General features: G+C 39.6%; 1 protein-coding gene across 3 annotated transcripts in view; it reads right to left on the minus strand.

Moving 5' to 3' along the window:
- Nucleotides 1–10558, minus strand: part of cdh24b (cadherin 24, type 2b) — a 116977-nt gene extending 106419 nt beyond the window's left edge. Inside the window, exons 1-2 of one of the 3 annotated variants that reach the window (XM_077723994.1) lie at nt 10503–10558; nt 125–207 (exon numbers count right to left, since the gene is read on the minus strand). The gene's annotated coding sequence lies outside the window, so the exon portion shown is untranslated. Of the gene's footprint in view, nt 1–124; nt 236–10502 lie in introns of those variants that run through there. The other 2 variants (XM_077723996.1, XM_077723993.1) reach the window with 2 other exon arrangements.
- Between the last annotated feature and the right edge of the window lie 3510 nt (nt 10559–14068).

Genomic DNA, 14068 nt, shown 5'->3' on the forward strand with positions numbered 1-14068 from the left:
ACAGACTTCTAAACGAGAGGAAACTGGGACTTGATCCTCATTCGGTCTGACCTCTGCTAAAAACACGCTCATGTCGAAAGGATGATGTACAATTAGTAGTTCGATAAACTGGTCGAAATGTTACCTTAGATGGGAGATCTGTTGAAATGGACTCAAGTTGGCACGATCGCTTCAGTATGATGCGCTCCTCTTCTCAGCTGCGAAAACCTGCACGAGTCCAACCAAAAGGGACGCGTGCACACGCGCGCGCGCACACGTTAAGATTCAGTCAGTCTCTTTTGATGTTCCTCCCTTTAGAGTTAGGATGTTTCATATTTGAACATTGCTCATATTTTTTTCAATTTTAAATTGACATGGGCGACTATAGAATATAAACGATGTTAAAATATTCAAACCCTTCGTTTCAACTGTCAAAATAATGAGCAGATGCAACACATTTTAATTACAATACTGCCTCTGAATGCAACTACTATACTTGTGATATATTTAAACCATTTGTCCCAAGATATGAAAAACCTGTCAAAATTGCGAAACATAAAAAAATCAAACAGCCCCCAAAAGGTGAACATTATTGTCAAACAAGAGCGACAATAGAACATAAGGGATGCTCAACTGTCAACCATCAAAAGAGCCACATATGGCTCCCGAGCCATAGGTTCCCTACCCCTGACATAAGGGATGCTCAACTGTCAAAATTATGAGCACTCACTACATTCTTTAATTACAGTTGTGCTTGAATTTAAGAATGCTACCGCATATGAAATATTCAAACCATTTTTCCCAAGATATGAAAAACCTGTCTAAATTGCGAAACATTAAAAAAAACAGCCCCCAAAACGTGGACAATATTGTCAAACAAGAGCGACTGTAGAACATAATGCAGGGGTCGGGAACCTTTTTGATGAAGAGAGCCATAAACATTTCATATTTTCAAAAACATTATTCCTTGAGAGTCATACTAAGAATTTAGAAGTAAAAAATACATGAAAATGTGTGCATTTATTAATAATTTCACCACTTTGAAAGTAAAAAAAAGTCTGCGTTCTTTTGAAAATATTATTTTACTGTTGCTAATCAATTAGTATCAATGAGAGTATGCATGCAGAAGAGTCTAGTGAAGAAAATGTATGATTAAAAGTGCGCTAGAGATAACGTCGGCGCTACATTTCCAGCATGACGCTCCCATTGGTGCGTTCGGGACCAGTGATACCCATATTTTACCACAAAGGTTAGCAGGGAGCCATATACAACCATCTAAAGAGCCACATATGGCTCCTGAGCCATAGGTTCCCTACCCCTGACATAAGGGATGCTCAACTGTCAAAATTATGAGCACTCACTACATTCTTTAATTACAGTAGTGCTTGAATTTAAGAATGCTTCTGCATATGAAATATTCAAACTCCTTGTTCAATGATACAAAAAAACTGTCCAAATTGCGAAACATTAAAAAAATCAAAGAGCCCCCAAAAGGTGGACAAAATTGTCAAACAAAAGCGACTAATAGAACATAAGGGATGCTCAACTGTCAAAATAATGAGCACTCCGTACATCCTTTAATTACAGTGGTACTTCTACTTATGAATGCTACTGCATATGAAATATTCAAACTCTTCGTTTCAAGATACGAAAACCTTCCCAAATTGCAAAACATAAAAAAATCAAATAGCTCCCAAAACGTGGATAATATTGTATGAATAAAAGCAATTTTCAATATCATATAATCTACTGTCACAGTGTTATTGAACATCAGTAATGAGACATTGCTACTTCATACATCACCAGAGTACCCGGAGAAAAGCTACGCAAGCCGGGGTAGACCAAGCAAACTCCCCCCAGGAAGGTCCCAACCCATAATTGAACCTTCGATATCGGAACTCTGAGGCCGACACACTAATCACTTGCCCATTAAGCCGCTAATATTGTTATATCATTTTCTATTCTTTATTAAATAAATAGAAAAAGAGCACTACTTGTACATTCACTCTCACATTCACATTGTCACTGGGATTCATGTTATGCCCTAGGCATCATTCCATCTAGGACAACCGCTGGGTATAAAGGAGGCATTGTTTTATTTTTACCTTCCAGTAAAACAATGTTTGAACTAATAACATTGCCCTTGTCAAAGATGATAATAATTTGACCACAATACTACATTTTCATTTTTAGAAAACACTGTAGTGAGATGATTTGTGCATCACAACTCACTTTTTATGGGTCTCCCATTAACCAATGTTCAGCAAACAACACATTTTATTCATTGTTCAAATCGCTTATCCTAACCGGAGCCGTAGGGGGTGCTGGAGCCTCTCCGAGCTAACTACGGGCACCAGGCGAGGGATGCCAACAAGAAGACAGACAACCATTTATGCTCACACTCATACCTAGGGAAAATTTAGAGTTTTTAAACAGCCTGCTTGAATGTTTTGGTGATGTGGAAAAACGCCTGCAAACCCAAGAAAAACATGCAAACTCAAACAACACCTGTTAACCGTTTCTTCAATACGAATGATTCAATTTTGTGAGTAAAAATAACTAAAATGCTCGCCATCACACCAATGAGACAAAACAGATGATGGTCCTGCGCATTAAATATCATGCCTTTTCTTACTTACACCATATCCAATCAGGAGAATGGGATTGAAACTGTTTGTCACATTTCTGGGGTTTTTTTTCCGCAAAGAAAAGCAATTAAAGCTGAGGAATTCAGTAAAGTCCCCCCTGAAGTATTAGAAGGACTTCAAACTGCAATGGTGGTGGACTTTTGGTTGATCCCCTTTGGGGTCGCCAAGCTGAATCCATTGAAAGCATGCTAATGTTCACAATAGTTTGTAGGTCACATACATCGAGTCTCTGGACATACAAGATATGGAAGACATTGATAGATGTTGTATTTACTAGATTTGTTTGCTGAAGAAAACTGGTAATAATGCATGATGAGTACTTGGTAGCATTATTAGAAATTGATTCATTCATTCATTCATTTTCTGAACCGTTTTATCCTCACTAGGGTCGTGGGCAGTGCTGGAGCCTATCCCAGCTGCCAATCCCCTGAATTGGTTGGCCGAACGCAGGGCACAAGGAGATGGACAACCATACAAGCTCACACCCATACTTAGGGGCAATTTAGAGTGTCCAATCAGCCTACCATGCATGTTTTTTGGAATGTGGGAGGACCCGGAGGAAACCCACGCAAGAAAACATGCAAACTCCACACAGGTGGACTGGCCTGGATTTTAACCCAGGACCTCAGAGCTGTGAGGCCGACACACTCATTAGAAATTTCATGTCATTCCAAAGTGAATTTGTCTTTGAAATATTTTGGTGTTCAAATAAAAACTTTTACATAGTACTTCAATGCCCATCTACACTGTACCACAGCATCTGAAAGTTGAGAACAAACAGGGCAGACATACACTGCAGTTTTGGAGATCCACATGGCGCGTGTCCAAAGTAATAATAATAAAATTGATGAAAAATATCTGTTGGAATGTGTATATCTAATGCAAACATTGTTTTTCACCTTCAGTTACAGTACATGTTTGCTTGTTCTATGTCTAAATCCCAATCCTTGGCATAGACCTAGTATGTAAAGACAATATCTAGTCTAGGTATATCTGTAGCTTGCCTGCATTTGAAGACCAAATACCTCACAACACCTGACCAGTTCATTACAATTTGTAGAATAGGACAAAACCATACTGAGAATGACAATTACCTGTCAACTGTTTTGAGACAATTTGGAACATAAAACACTATAAGAGTGATACCTCCACTCACAAATGCTTATACCGTATTTTCACGACTATAAGGCACACTTAAAAGTCTTAAATTTTCTCCAAAATAGACAGTGAGCCTTATACTCCAGTGCGCCTTATATATGGAAAAACCAGAAAACCAAAGACGAAAAACCACCGCTGTCGGAGATTAAAAAAAAACACAAACGCCTGAACTGAAACAATACTCTTAAATATACAGATGCCATCTTAGTTTACAAAATCTTCCATCATATAGCTCCTCGGCTACTGCAAGATTTTATGCAAAAAAATCCAAAACATCAACAATGGCTGGCTCTAGAGGTGACTGTGTAGTGAGTGCTTCATAGCTGGAAGGCAATAGCAATTACCGTATTTTCACGACTATCTTCTCCAAAATAGACAGTGCGCCTTACAATACAATGCGCCTTATAATACAGTGCGCCTTATATATGGAAAAATGTCATTCATTGAGGGTGCACCTTATAATGCGGTGTGCCTTATAGTCGTGAAAATACGGTACTTACAAAATATTAAGGTTATGAAAAGCTTTGATGGATAGCCTTTTTCTTTGAAGATACAAAAAACTGTCCAAATGATAAAGATCAAACAAAAATATACTAAAATAAAAATAAAAAATACACTTCCTGAATCCTGTGAGTTGCTTTTCCATTTACTATCTTCCATGATGGCGGAACCAGAGCTTAACGCGCTGTAGGCGAACGAGAGCTAGCTTGTGCAGCCGCCGGCTGCGACAGGGGAGTACGATGCCAAGCTCTAAAACGACACACTCCAGGCAGACGCCAGACCCGATGCTGGATTTTAAACTGCGTGTGAGTGAGGTTGCACACGAGTGTACAGACAAACCGAATGTAGGATTGACACAGTGGCATCCACAAGGTTGAAAACTACAAGAATAACAATAGGCCTTTATTCAACACCGCTTTGAAACCTGCGGTCTTACCTATCCATGTTATAGTTAGGTTGTCATGAAAAATGAGTCCCTGAAAATAAAAAAGCTGAATCTATCCACACCTTATCATATATTGAAAGAGAACATTATACCAGAAGGTAAAATGAATTTATTTGTAGATCATCTATTATTAATACGATCCATTTATTTATTTGTTATTTATGTTCAACATTGACATTTAATAGTTTCATAACACCAGAGAAGGTGCCCCAGCTTGCAACATCATGACATATTAAACAAATATGAGCAATCAAGCCATAATGAACACAACTTATCACATTAACTACCTTTCAAAGAAATAAACACAATTTTAAAAGTGTTGTTCATTGGCTGTTCAAAGTTATGCTCTTTAAATATTAAACCACAGCTTTAAAGAAATAGAAAGTGTTCTCTTCTGCCAATGAAAACCATTTAACATAAATGAAAAGTGTTTAAACAAAACAAAAAAATCAGGAGTATCCATGCATCTTAGTCCAAAAATAAAAAATACCATGAATTCAACTAGAACCCATGAAAAATACTGTTGTATCTACCAGTAGGTCTTTTTATGCATAGTTAATTCATATTTTGGGACACTATGTTTGGTAGTGTTAAAATACTTTTTTTATGTGAAAATTGTTCAAATGCTCAATAAAGGCCAGAAATAATCAAAAGTTGCCTAACGCAGCTAGGCACTATTAAAAATTGGTTTGTTTCTCTTTTTCTAACAAATCTATAATTGCAAATCCATGCAATTCTAACTACTCTTATATCTTTTTGGTCTATAGTGGATTACTAGCTGTAACATTCTTCCCTTCTCTCTAAGTAATACAAGTTTGACTTCTCAAAAGAAAAAAGATGAATACTGTTTCTCTTTTAAACTGCTCTGTCGTACACTGGTAGATTCTTTAATGCAGCAACCCTTTGAAGAAGTGCGAGAAAATGAAGGCGACACAAGTGTGGCCATTACAATGGAAAATAAGAGAAAGTGCATTATGGAATTACAGAGTACAACAGCCCAGACTCAGCTGAACAACTGAGAATGAAAGTAACAATTTCACTAGTCAGAGAGAGCGAGAGAGACAGAAATACAAACAGTAGACAGACAGACTATGAGAGATAGAACACAAGGTTCATCAAGAGGAAATGCAATCATTTCTTTGCTGCCCGACTGCTACATTTAATTTGTGATTGTTCTTGTTTTCCCCTAGCAAGAAGGCCTGGATAGAACAGATCTTTTGGATACCAGGAAAGTTGTTTTTGTCATACATTCTATACATTTGGCAAGGAAAAAGGATTTGGCCAGGCAGTAGAACCAAGCTGGCCATACCATGCACATATCCAGAAAAATCATCTTGTGTGGACATCACATTTTTGGTTGTCACAAGACTACAATGTTAAATTTTGGACTACAAATGCCTGGTGTTCACCTATGATGTCTACATCATTTTCTCAGAAATTACATCGTATAAAAAGATAATTCTTTGTTTTTAAACTCATTAGGTCCCATATAGCCTAAATATGAAAGGAGGAATGAAAATGCATGCCTTGCAAGAGTCTGGGTCTTAGGAGGTTTAACCCGGTGGGTTTCTTCTGGGTACTCCACTTTCCTCCCACATTCCAAAAACATGCATGGTAGGCTGATTGGACACTCTCTAAATTGTAAAATAGGTATGGGTGTGAGTGTGCATGGTGGTCGGTCTCCTTGTGCCCTGCGATCGGCTGGCCACCGATTCAGGGTGTCCACTGCCTCTGGCCCGGAGACAGCTGGGATAGGCTCCAGCACCCCCCGCAACCCTAATGACAATAAAGCGGTTCAGAAAATGAGATGAGCTGAGAGACATTTTCAATACCCCGTCATGCCATCCACAATGAGTTGGATGTTTTCAAGATAACACTCTCAAAGATCTCAGCCTTCACTCTCTTACTGAGATGAATTGTAATGTACTTGGGTGGTTGTGCACTCAATCATGAAAAATGACATTTCAAAGAAAATCGACAAGAATTATTTCTTCCCAGAACCAGCATAAGATCCTGGATATGGAAATTCAATTGCTAAGAAGCCCTAAGACCTCCTTAAACATAGAGTGCTTCAATATATATACAGTAATTCCTCGTTTATCATGGCTAATAGGTTCTAAGACCTGCAGAGAGTACCCAAAGGAAACCCACGCAGGCCCGGGGAGAACATGTAAACTCCACGCAGATGGATATTACCTGGATTTGAACCCAGGACCCCAGAGCTGTGAGGCCGACAAGTCTAATTTAAGTCCACCAGTAAGTTTATAGTGCATTATAGATTCATCCTTTTAAATTCACTATGTAGGCTCTGGGGTCCTGGGTTCAAATCCAGGTCATGCATGGGTTTCCTCCCACATTCCAAAAACATGCATGGCAGGCTGATTGGACACTCTAAATTGCCCCTAGGTATGGTTGTGGGTATGCATGGTTGTCCATCTCCTTGTGCCCTGTGATCGGCTGGCCACCAATTCAGGCTGTCCCTTCTGGCCCAGAGACAGCTGGGATTGGCTCCACCAACCCCTGTGACCCTAATGAGGTAATAGCGCTTCAGAAAATGAGATGAGGTGTAGGAAATATAACCAATGCAAAAACTTCTAATATAAACCTCTCCTTTTACCATCAGACCAAGCAGTAAAATGAGTGGATTAACCACCTAGAAAGTAGTGGACCAGCCGATAAGTAGCCTACTTGGTTGTTTTAATAAAATCATTTTGTGGAAGACTGCTTTGACGAAGTGACAAATGACAAGTGGCCATTTTTTTCATCTTCCGTGCTGTGCATACTTGTGAGGGTTGCCCTCTCTGGATTTAGCAAGCAAGACAGGCTCACTTGCCACTCACCTCACTCTCAACATTCACGCAACATAGCCTCACTGACACCTATTTACCCTTAAGACATTGTACCCATCAGCCCTTGCTCCTGTGAATGCATGAAATTGCCACACACAAGCAATGCTACTATAAACTTCCTCTACCTGATATTTTTTCTTTTTTAATTTTTGTGCTGGAGTCGGTTTCCTATTACCTCCCATTCGCAGTGGCTCTATTAATGTGCAAGGTTAGTGCCCTCTAGAAGCAGGTCAGTTTAGCAGAGGAGTCATTGGGTCGAAGAGTAACTACTGAGTCAAGATAGACCCCCCTTGTCTCTTTTGACGGTGATTCATGATTCTTGTGCCGGCCCTCATTCATTACGGAATTGTTACTTGAGTTTTTGTCTGTGTGCGTAATGTAATTTGAAGTTGTGGGTTTCTTATTGGGGTGTGTATATTATTTTATTTATTATTTGTATACATAATGTAAATAGTTGCAGCATTATTTCAATGACTTAAAAATAGTTTTGTTATATTTCTGCTCTTTTTTGCCATCATTCTAATGGCTTAAAATAGTTTTCTTATATTTTTGCTGTTTTGGCATACATACATTTACATACGTATTACATACAAAATGGGTATACTTTCATAATTGTTAAAGGGTTATTGGTGACTAGTATTAAAGATTGTAGTGGTGTGCCATCAGGGCCTTCAATGCCTTCTCTGCTGGCCTAGGAAATATCTGAATCACAGACTGATGTTAATTACATTTTGTCCATGAATACTTATAAAATAATTCCAGATTGTCTGTCAGCTTCCTTTCATTGCTTTACCCCTGGTTGCACTGCTTCCAAAAGTGTGTTTTCATATTGAAACATTTAACCAATCAAATTTCAGCCATTATTTGTTGCCAGGATCAGAAATCGGCCTCAAGGCCTTCACAATCAGTTCTGCAGGCTCCGCTGCATTAAACAAGCGTCGATAATACTGTCGCTTCAACCAATCAGAATTCGATTTGGTGACACCAAGTCCTTCTCGCAGGCGTAGGGATACGTCATTTCCTTCTCGCAGGCGTAGGGATATGTCATCACTTTCACCAACTATGATTGGCTAGTGATAGATTAGACTACCCAGATCTACCAAACTGTATCTGGAGCAAGCTGCACAAGCAAATATATTGTTGTGTTGATTTAGAACCTTACAAAAAGAAGCATAGGATACATTTTATTGACAAGCGGGTGGGCAAAATATGTCCATACTGGGAAAAAAAACATGCAGCCTTCCAGCCAGACAAAGATGAGGGGAGACAGGCAGAGAGACAGATAGCATGAGGGAAGCAGAAGGTTATTCCATTGCATGATGGTGTTCCACATCTACGGCCTGCTACACCTCCTAATACGAATAGCAGTCAGTACGACATGGACAGGTGAGACGCGATAGATATAGTTGGAACGGAGTGGAGACAGACAGATGCCCTTCTCTAAGCTGGAAAGTTGCCATACCTCTGCATACACACACACACACACACATTATCTACCTCACCTACACCCATCTGCCCCTTGCTGTCAGGCCGCCAGACACAAGGTGATGTTTGCTCCCTCGGGTGCTGTCGTTTTCTCTTTTTCTCTCATTCATACCTCATTTTATATGCTGTCCCTTCCCCTTATTTCGTGTGGCATTTACCATTTAAAGTGTCCTCAGAATAATGGCGCGAAGAGTGACAGCACAGCACAAACTAGTCCACCGGTATCTGCTCATGGCCAGATTTGAGATATGCCCAAGGACTTTGTGTCAGAAGAAGAGCATGGACAGTTGTCTGAATGCAAATGAATATATATGGATGCATTCACATATTTTCATTTCAATCTGTATATTTGTGGGTCACCCAGTGGACAAGTGGTCGGTAAATCGGCCTCATAATTCTGAGATCGAGGGTTCAAGCGCAGATTCAGACCTTTTTGTGGGAAGTTTCCATGTTTTTAACCCTGCTTGCATGGGCTTTCTTCTACATCCCAAAAACCTGCATGCTAGGATAGTTGGACACTCTAAATTGCCCCTATCTATAAGCTTTATCTTGAATACGTATGTGGTTGTCTGTCTCATTGCACACTGCTATTGGCTTATATTCAGGGGCCTGGTGCTTGTAGTTCACTGGGATCCAGCACCCCTTGCGACCCAGCCCCTTTTCTGATCCTCTTGTGAGGATAAGCAGGACGGATAATGAATGTATTTGTCACTGGTTCTTAAAGCAGATATTATTCAGGAATCATGTCAATACCTGAAAAATTGTTGTTCTGCGAAAGTAGTGAAGATCTGAATTTGGAGAGATAGATGGAAAAAATGTCAGAAAGACAAAGTAGATCTGCAGATTTATATAGATTGTTGTTCACACATGCACATGTGGGAAAATATTCAAAGTGAAAAACCACAGTGAGCCTGTTATTGAAGGGTTGGATTGTTGTACAGCTGGTCACATTCGTACAAAATAGTACTGTTGATTCCATCTGGCAATAATAGGTTCCAAATTACTAAATATGCATTTATTTTGAAATTTAAGCAGCGTGCTCAATTATTTTTTTAACAACACGAGAATTCTTATCAGTTTTTTCAAGGATTGTAGATTTGGTTTAGCTATCTATGTCCACAAAATGTGAGCGATAGTTGATTTGGTGTTTATGTTTTTGATTTCTTTGCAGGAATTAAATATATTAAAAAAAGGAAAAAAATTGATCAACATTAAAAAATTCAATAATACTGAGCTTTATTTTTGCTCACGTCAATGGCAAATGCCCCCAGGAAAAAGGGTCACATAATCTAAATGTTCTCATGAAATGTGTTTTTCGACATTTGGCTGCTTTGCTATTGTTTCCTGCTGTGCACATGCTATTGTATTTCTACAAATTTAAGTCATTTGATCAAACAGTTGTAATAGATGCATTGTGGTTAGGGGCATTGTGCTTACGTTAAGTGTGGCGTCGAGCGTGGAACAAGGTTGGAGGACACAAATGCAGGGAAGCAACCAAGGATGTGGAATGGAGTTCATTCACAACACTTCTAATAAATGAGGCAGGAGGGGATTCAAGAAAATAACAGAACATAGCAATAAATAGCAAAATCAAACCTGACATGGAAGACAAGAAACATGGAACATGGAGCATGGCATGGCAACTTGGCATGAAGCAAGCAAAGCAAACGATCTGACAATGTCTAAAAAAAACACACGCAAGGTTTAAATAGACAGACAAGTGTTGATTAAAAATTACACGCAGCTGGTTACAAGAGGAAGAGAAGCCTAGAGGGACACAATACAATGTATGCATTATTTCCCCACTCGTACCAGACCTGGTCACTTCACATTTATTCATTCTCAAGTAGAGCATACATATATGTTATGTTTTTGGGGAGGCTGAGTTCAGTTTGTGTATAGATGCGTAATTTTAGCAGTTTTCAAACATTAAAAGAGACATAAGTTAACCTTTTTCCAGTATGGAAAATTGTTCCAGTTGCTCGAGTAACATGTCACCAATTGATAACAAACCCAATGTCAACTGTAGGTTGGGATAAGTAATTATTTACACATTGCTTCCAAATATGTATATTAATTATATTTATCAATAATGCCAATTTTGAGGGAAAAACGATTTCAAGTACGTATGTAAAAAATGGACCACCATGGCTGAGGGTTCCCTCTATGTTGTGATGAAACTCAATTTATTTTAGGCATCCCTTTAAATCATCAAAGAGTTACTGGTCATAACATTTTTAATTGGCTTCATGTTAATAGTCTAGTTTTCATATCAAATTGAAACATCTGGATCAGTCAGCATTCACTCTTATTTGAAACACACATCATCATTCTGAAAATGTACAGTAAAGTAAACCAGTAAAGTCTTGCTATTTCCAAGGCATAGGGGCTTTCTGCCAGTGCTCTGTAGGTTTGACCAATATAGCTCTTATTTCATACCACAGCTTGAAGTGACCTAAATCGGATCTTAGTACCTTTAAGTTACTCGAGTGAAGTTCTTCCATGAAAGTCTAATTCGTCTGGAGAAATATCTGATTTGGATTTATTTCATGTTTTTAATTCTGACACAGATTTGATTTTTCTGGATTCGACTGCAGTATGGCCACTTGATGTTGTATTGGTTCACTTGCCTGACTTTAGTGTGGGCAGCGTGGGATAGATTCCCTCTCAGTTTTTGTGTGATCGTGAGTGTGAGTCTGTCTGTCCCTATGCGTGCTCTACAACTGACTAGCGACTACGTATACTCTGCCTTTTTCCTGAAGTCCGCTTGGCTCCAGCATCCCCCAAACCTTAACCAGATTAAGCGTTGTTGACTGACTCCAGTATGAATTGTTCAGTGACCCAAAATCAGGATGAATGCAAAGATGACCACAGCAGTAGCATAAAAGAGCAGGAGTACTGGCAAAGACAGAGATGTACAGTGAAAGCAAAGTAAAATGCGACAACTCACAATTGTTTGGTAGGATGAAGTAACTCATAGACAGCTTTGGGGATTCTATATTACTGGTGAGTGTTTGAAAGTATTCCTGACTAAATGGCCAAGGGAGAGTGGGAAATACTGTGCGTTGATGCCAGAGAAAACTAAAGAGCCCTCAAACTAGATTTAGGAGGCGAAATACCCCAATCGGCAAAGCAGCCGGGGACGGATTAAATGTCCGTTTTTACAATAAACTGTTATAGTTGAGGCCGGAGTGCCCCAAAACAGGTACAAAAACAATGTTGGTCGTGGTGGTTTCAGTTTATTAAAAATGTACCAGAGTAGGGCGAAGATACGAGGGAAGTAGCGTAGGCAGGTCGATGAACGTGGCTTGGGGGTCGGTAGCCGAGAGGTCCAGATCCGAAACGAAGGTACAAGTTGCGTGGTCGTGGCCGTAGTCGTTATCGGAACCCGAAAAGCAAAACAAGAGTTCGAAGGTCACTCTGGCAATGTTATGTAGAGAAAATTAAAACGGCGGCCACACAAAATGAACGAATCGGACAAATATTGGATTTCCCACATGAAGACCTACTATCTGAATATAAAATTAAAGTTGGATCCTGCAAGAGAATGATGGGAGCAGTTACTGATTGAGAGCCAATTTGCAATTATTTTCCCCCATGTCCTTATGCTTATGTTTAAACCGTATGTAAATGATCAAAATGTCTGGCATTGTTTGTTCCAAAAGTGGGAGGGGGCAGTTAACAGAATGGAAACACTGAAAAGAGGGGGAAACAAGAGAAATTTTGTGCATTGAGAAACTGCACACAGCTCAATTGGGGAAAGAAAAAAATACATACTAAGATACATATGATACTCTCTCAAAGCTTATGAAATACGCAATCAATTGACATTAGTGTTGAATACTTGTAGGTTGCTTAGTCACCACATTGCAACAATGGAGAGTGGGTCGTTAGGGGGTGCTTGGATCCAATCCCAGGCAACTATGGGCGGCAGGCATGGACACCCTGAATTGGTTGTCAGCCAATCGCAGGACATAATTAAACATACAATCATTTACACTCACACTCATACCTAAGGGCAATTTAGAGTGTTCAACCAGCCTAGCATTCATGTTTTTGGGATGTGGGAGGAAACCAGAGCCAAGCAGCCCCATGGAGAACATACAAACTCCACACAGGAAGGTTGGCATTGGACCCTAAATCTCAGAACGAGATGAGGCGAGATCCCCTTAAATGTGGCTGCAATCGATACTGCAACCAGAGTCAAAATATTGATTTGCACAAAATCCTCATCCCTTTTGGGCTGCCAGATAATTCACTTTTCTGTGGAAATGTCTCTGGTCCGAGATCTCATCTTATCTCATTTTCTGAACCGATTTATTCTCACTAGGGTCACGCGGGGTGCTGGACCCTAGCCCAGCTGACTTCAGGCCAGCCAATCGAAGGGCACTCACTCATCGGGCCACCCAGCACCAAATATATTTTATAAAATTAAAATGAAATGGTAATCACTATCTAATGGCATGTCTCTGTCTGTTAACACAAGCGTTCTTTTCGTTGGAGGTCCAAAGTTCCTTTTCTGATGCCGCGGATAGCTATTTTATTTTCCTAAAACATTCAACCAAGTTTTGTCTGAAATACAATTACTAACCTCCTCACTAAAACAAGAGCAAAATCTTTCAACAGGGAACAATGTTTTCACGCTTCCCCTTGAGCCATACATCCTATCGCGGCTTAATGTGAATTGATCAGTGATTATTGTGATCAGAAAAGCCATCGCCCAATTAACCATATATTTTTTTCTCTGGCTACCCCAGTTTACCCCTTCATCCGAAGAAACATATATGATAAACTGGTTGAACACTGTAAATTGCCCTTACATATGAGTGTGACAATAAATAGGTGTCATTCACTTTACCCTAAAATTATCGGGCCACTAATTCAGGGTGTTCCCAGCCTGGGACGCATAGTTGCTGGGGATAGGCTTCAGCAACTCCCGTGACGCATGTGAGGATAAGCGATGCCAAAAAAAGAATGAATTCAAAATACAGTTCAGGAAGATA

This window comes from Stigmatopora nigra, chromosome 9, assembly GCF_051989575.1.
Source record: "Stigmatopora nigra isolate UIUO_SnigA chromosome 9, RoL_Snig_1.1, whole genome shotgun sequence".
Taxonomy (NCBI): Eukaryota; Metazoa; Chordata; class Actinopteri; order Syngnathiformes; family Syngnathidae; genus Stigmatopora; species Stigmatopora nigra.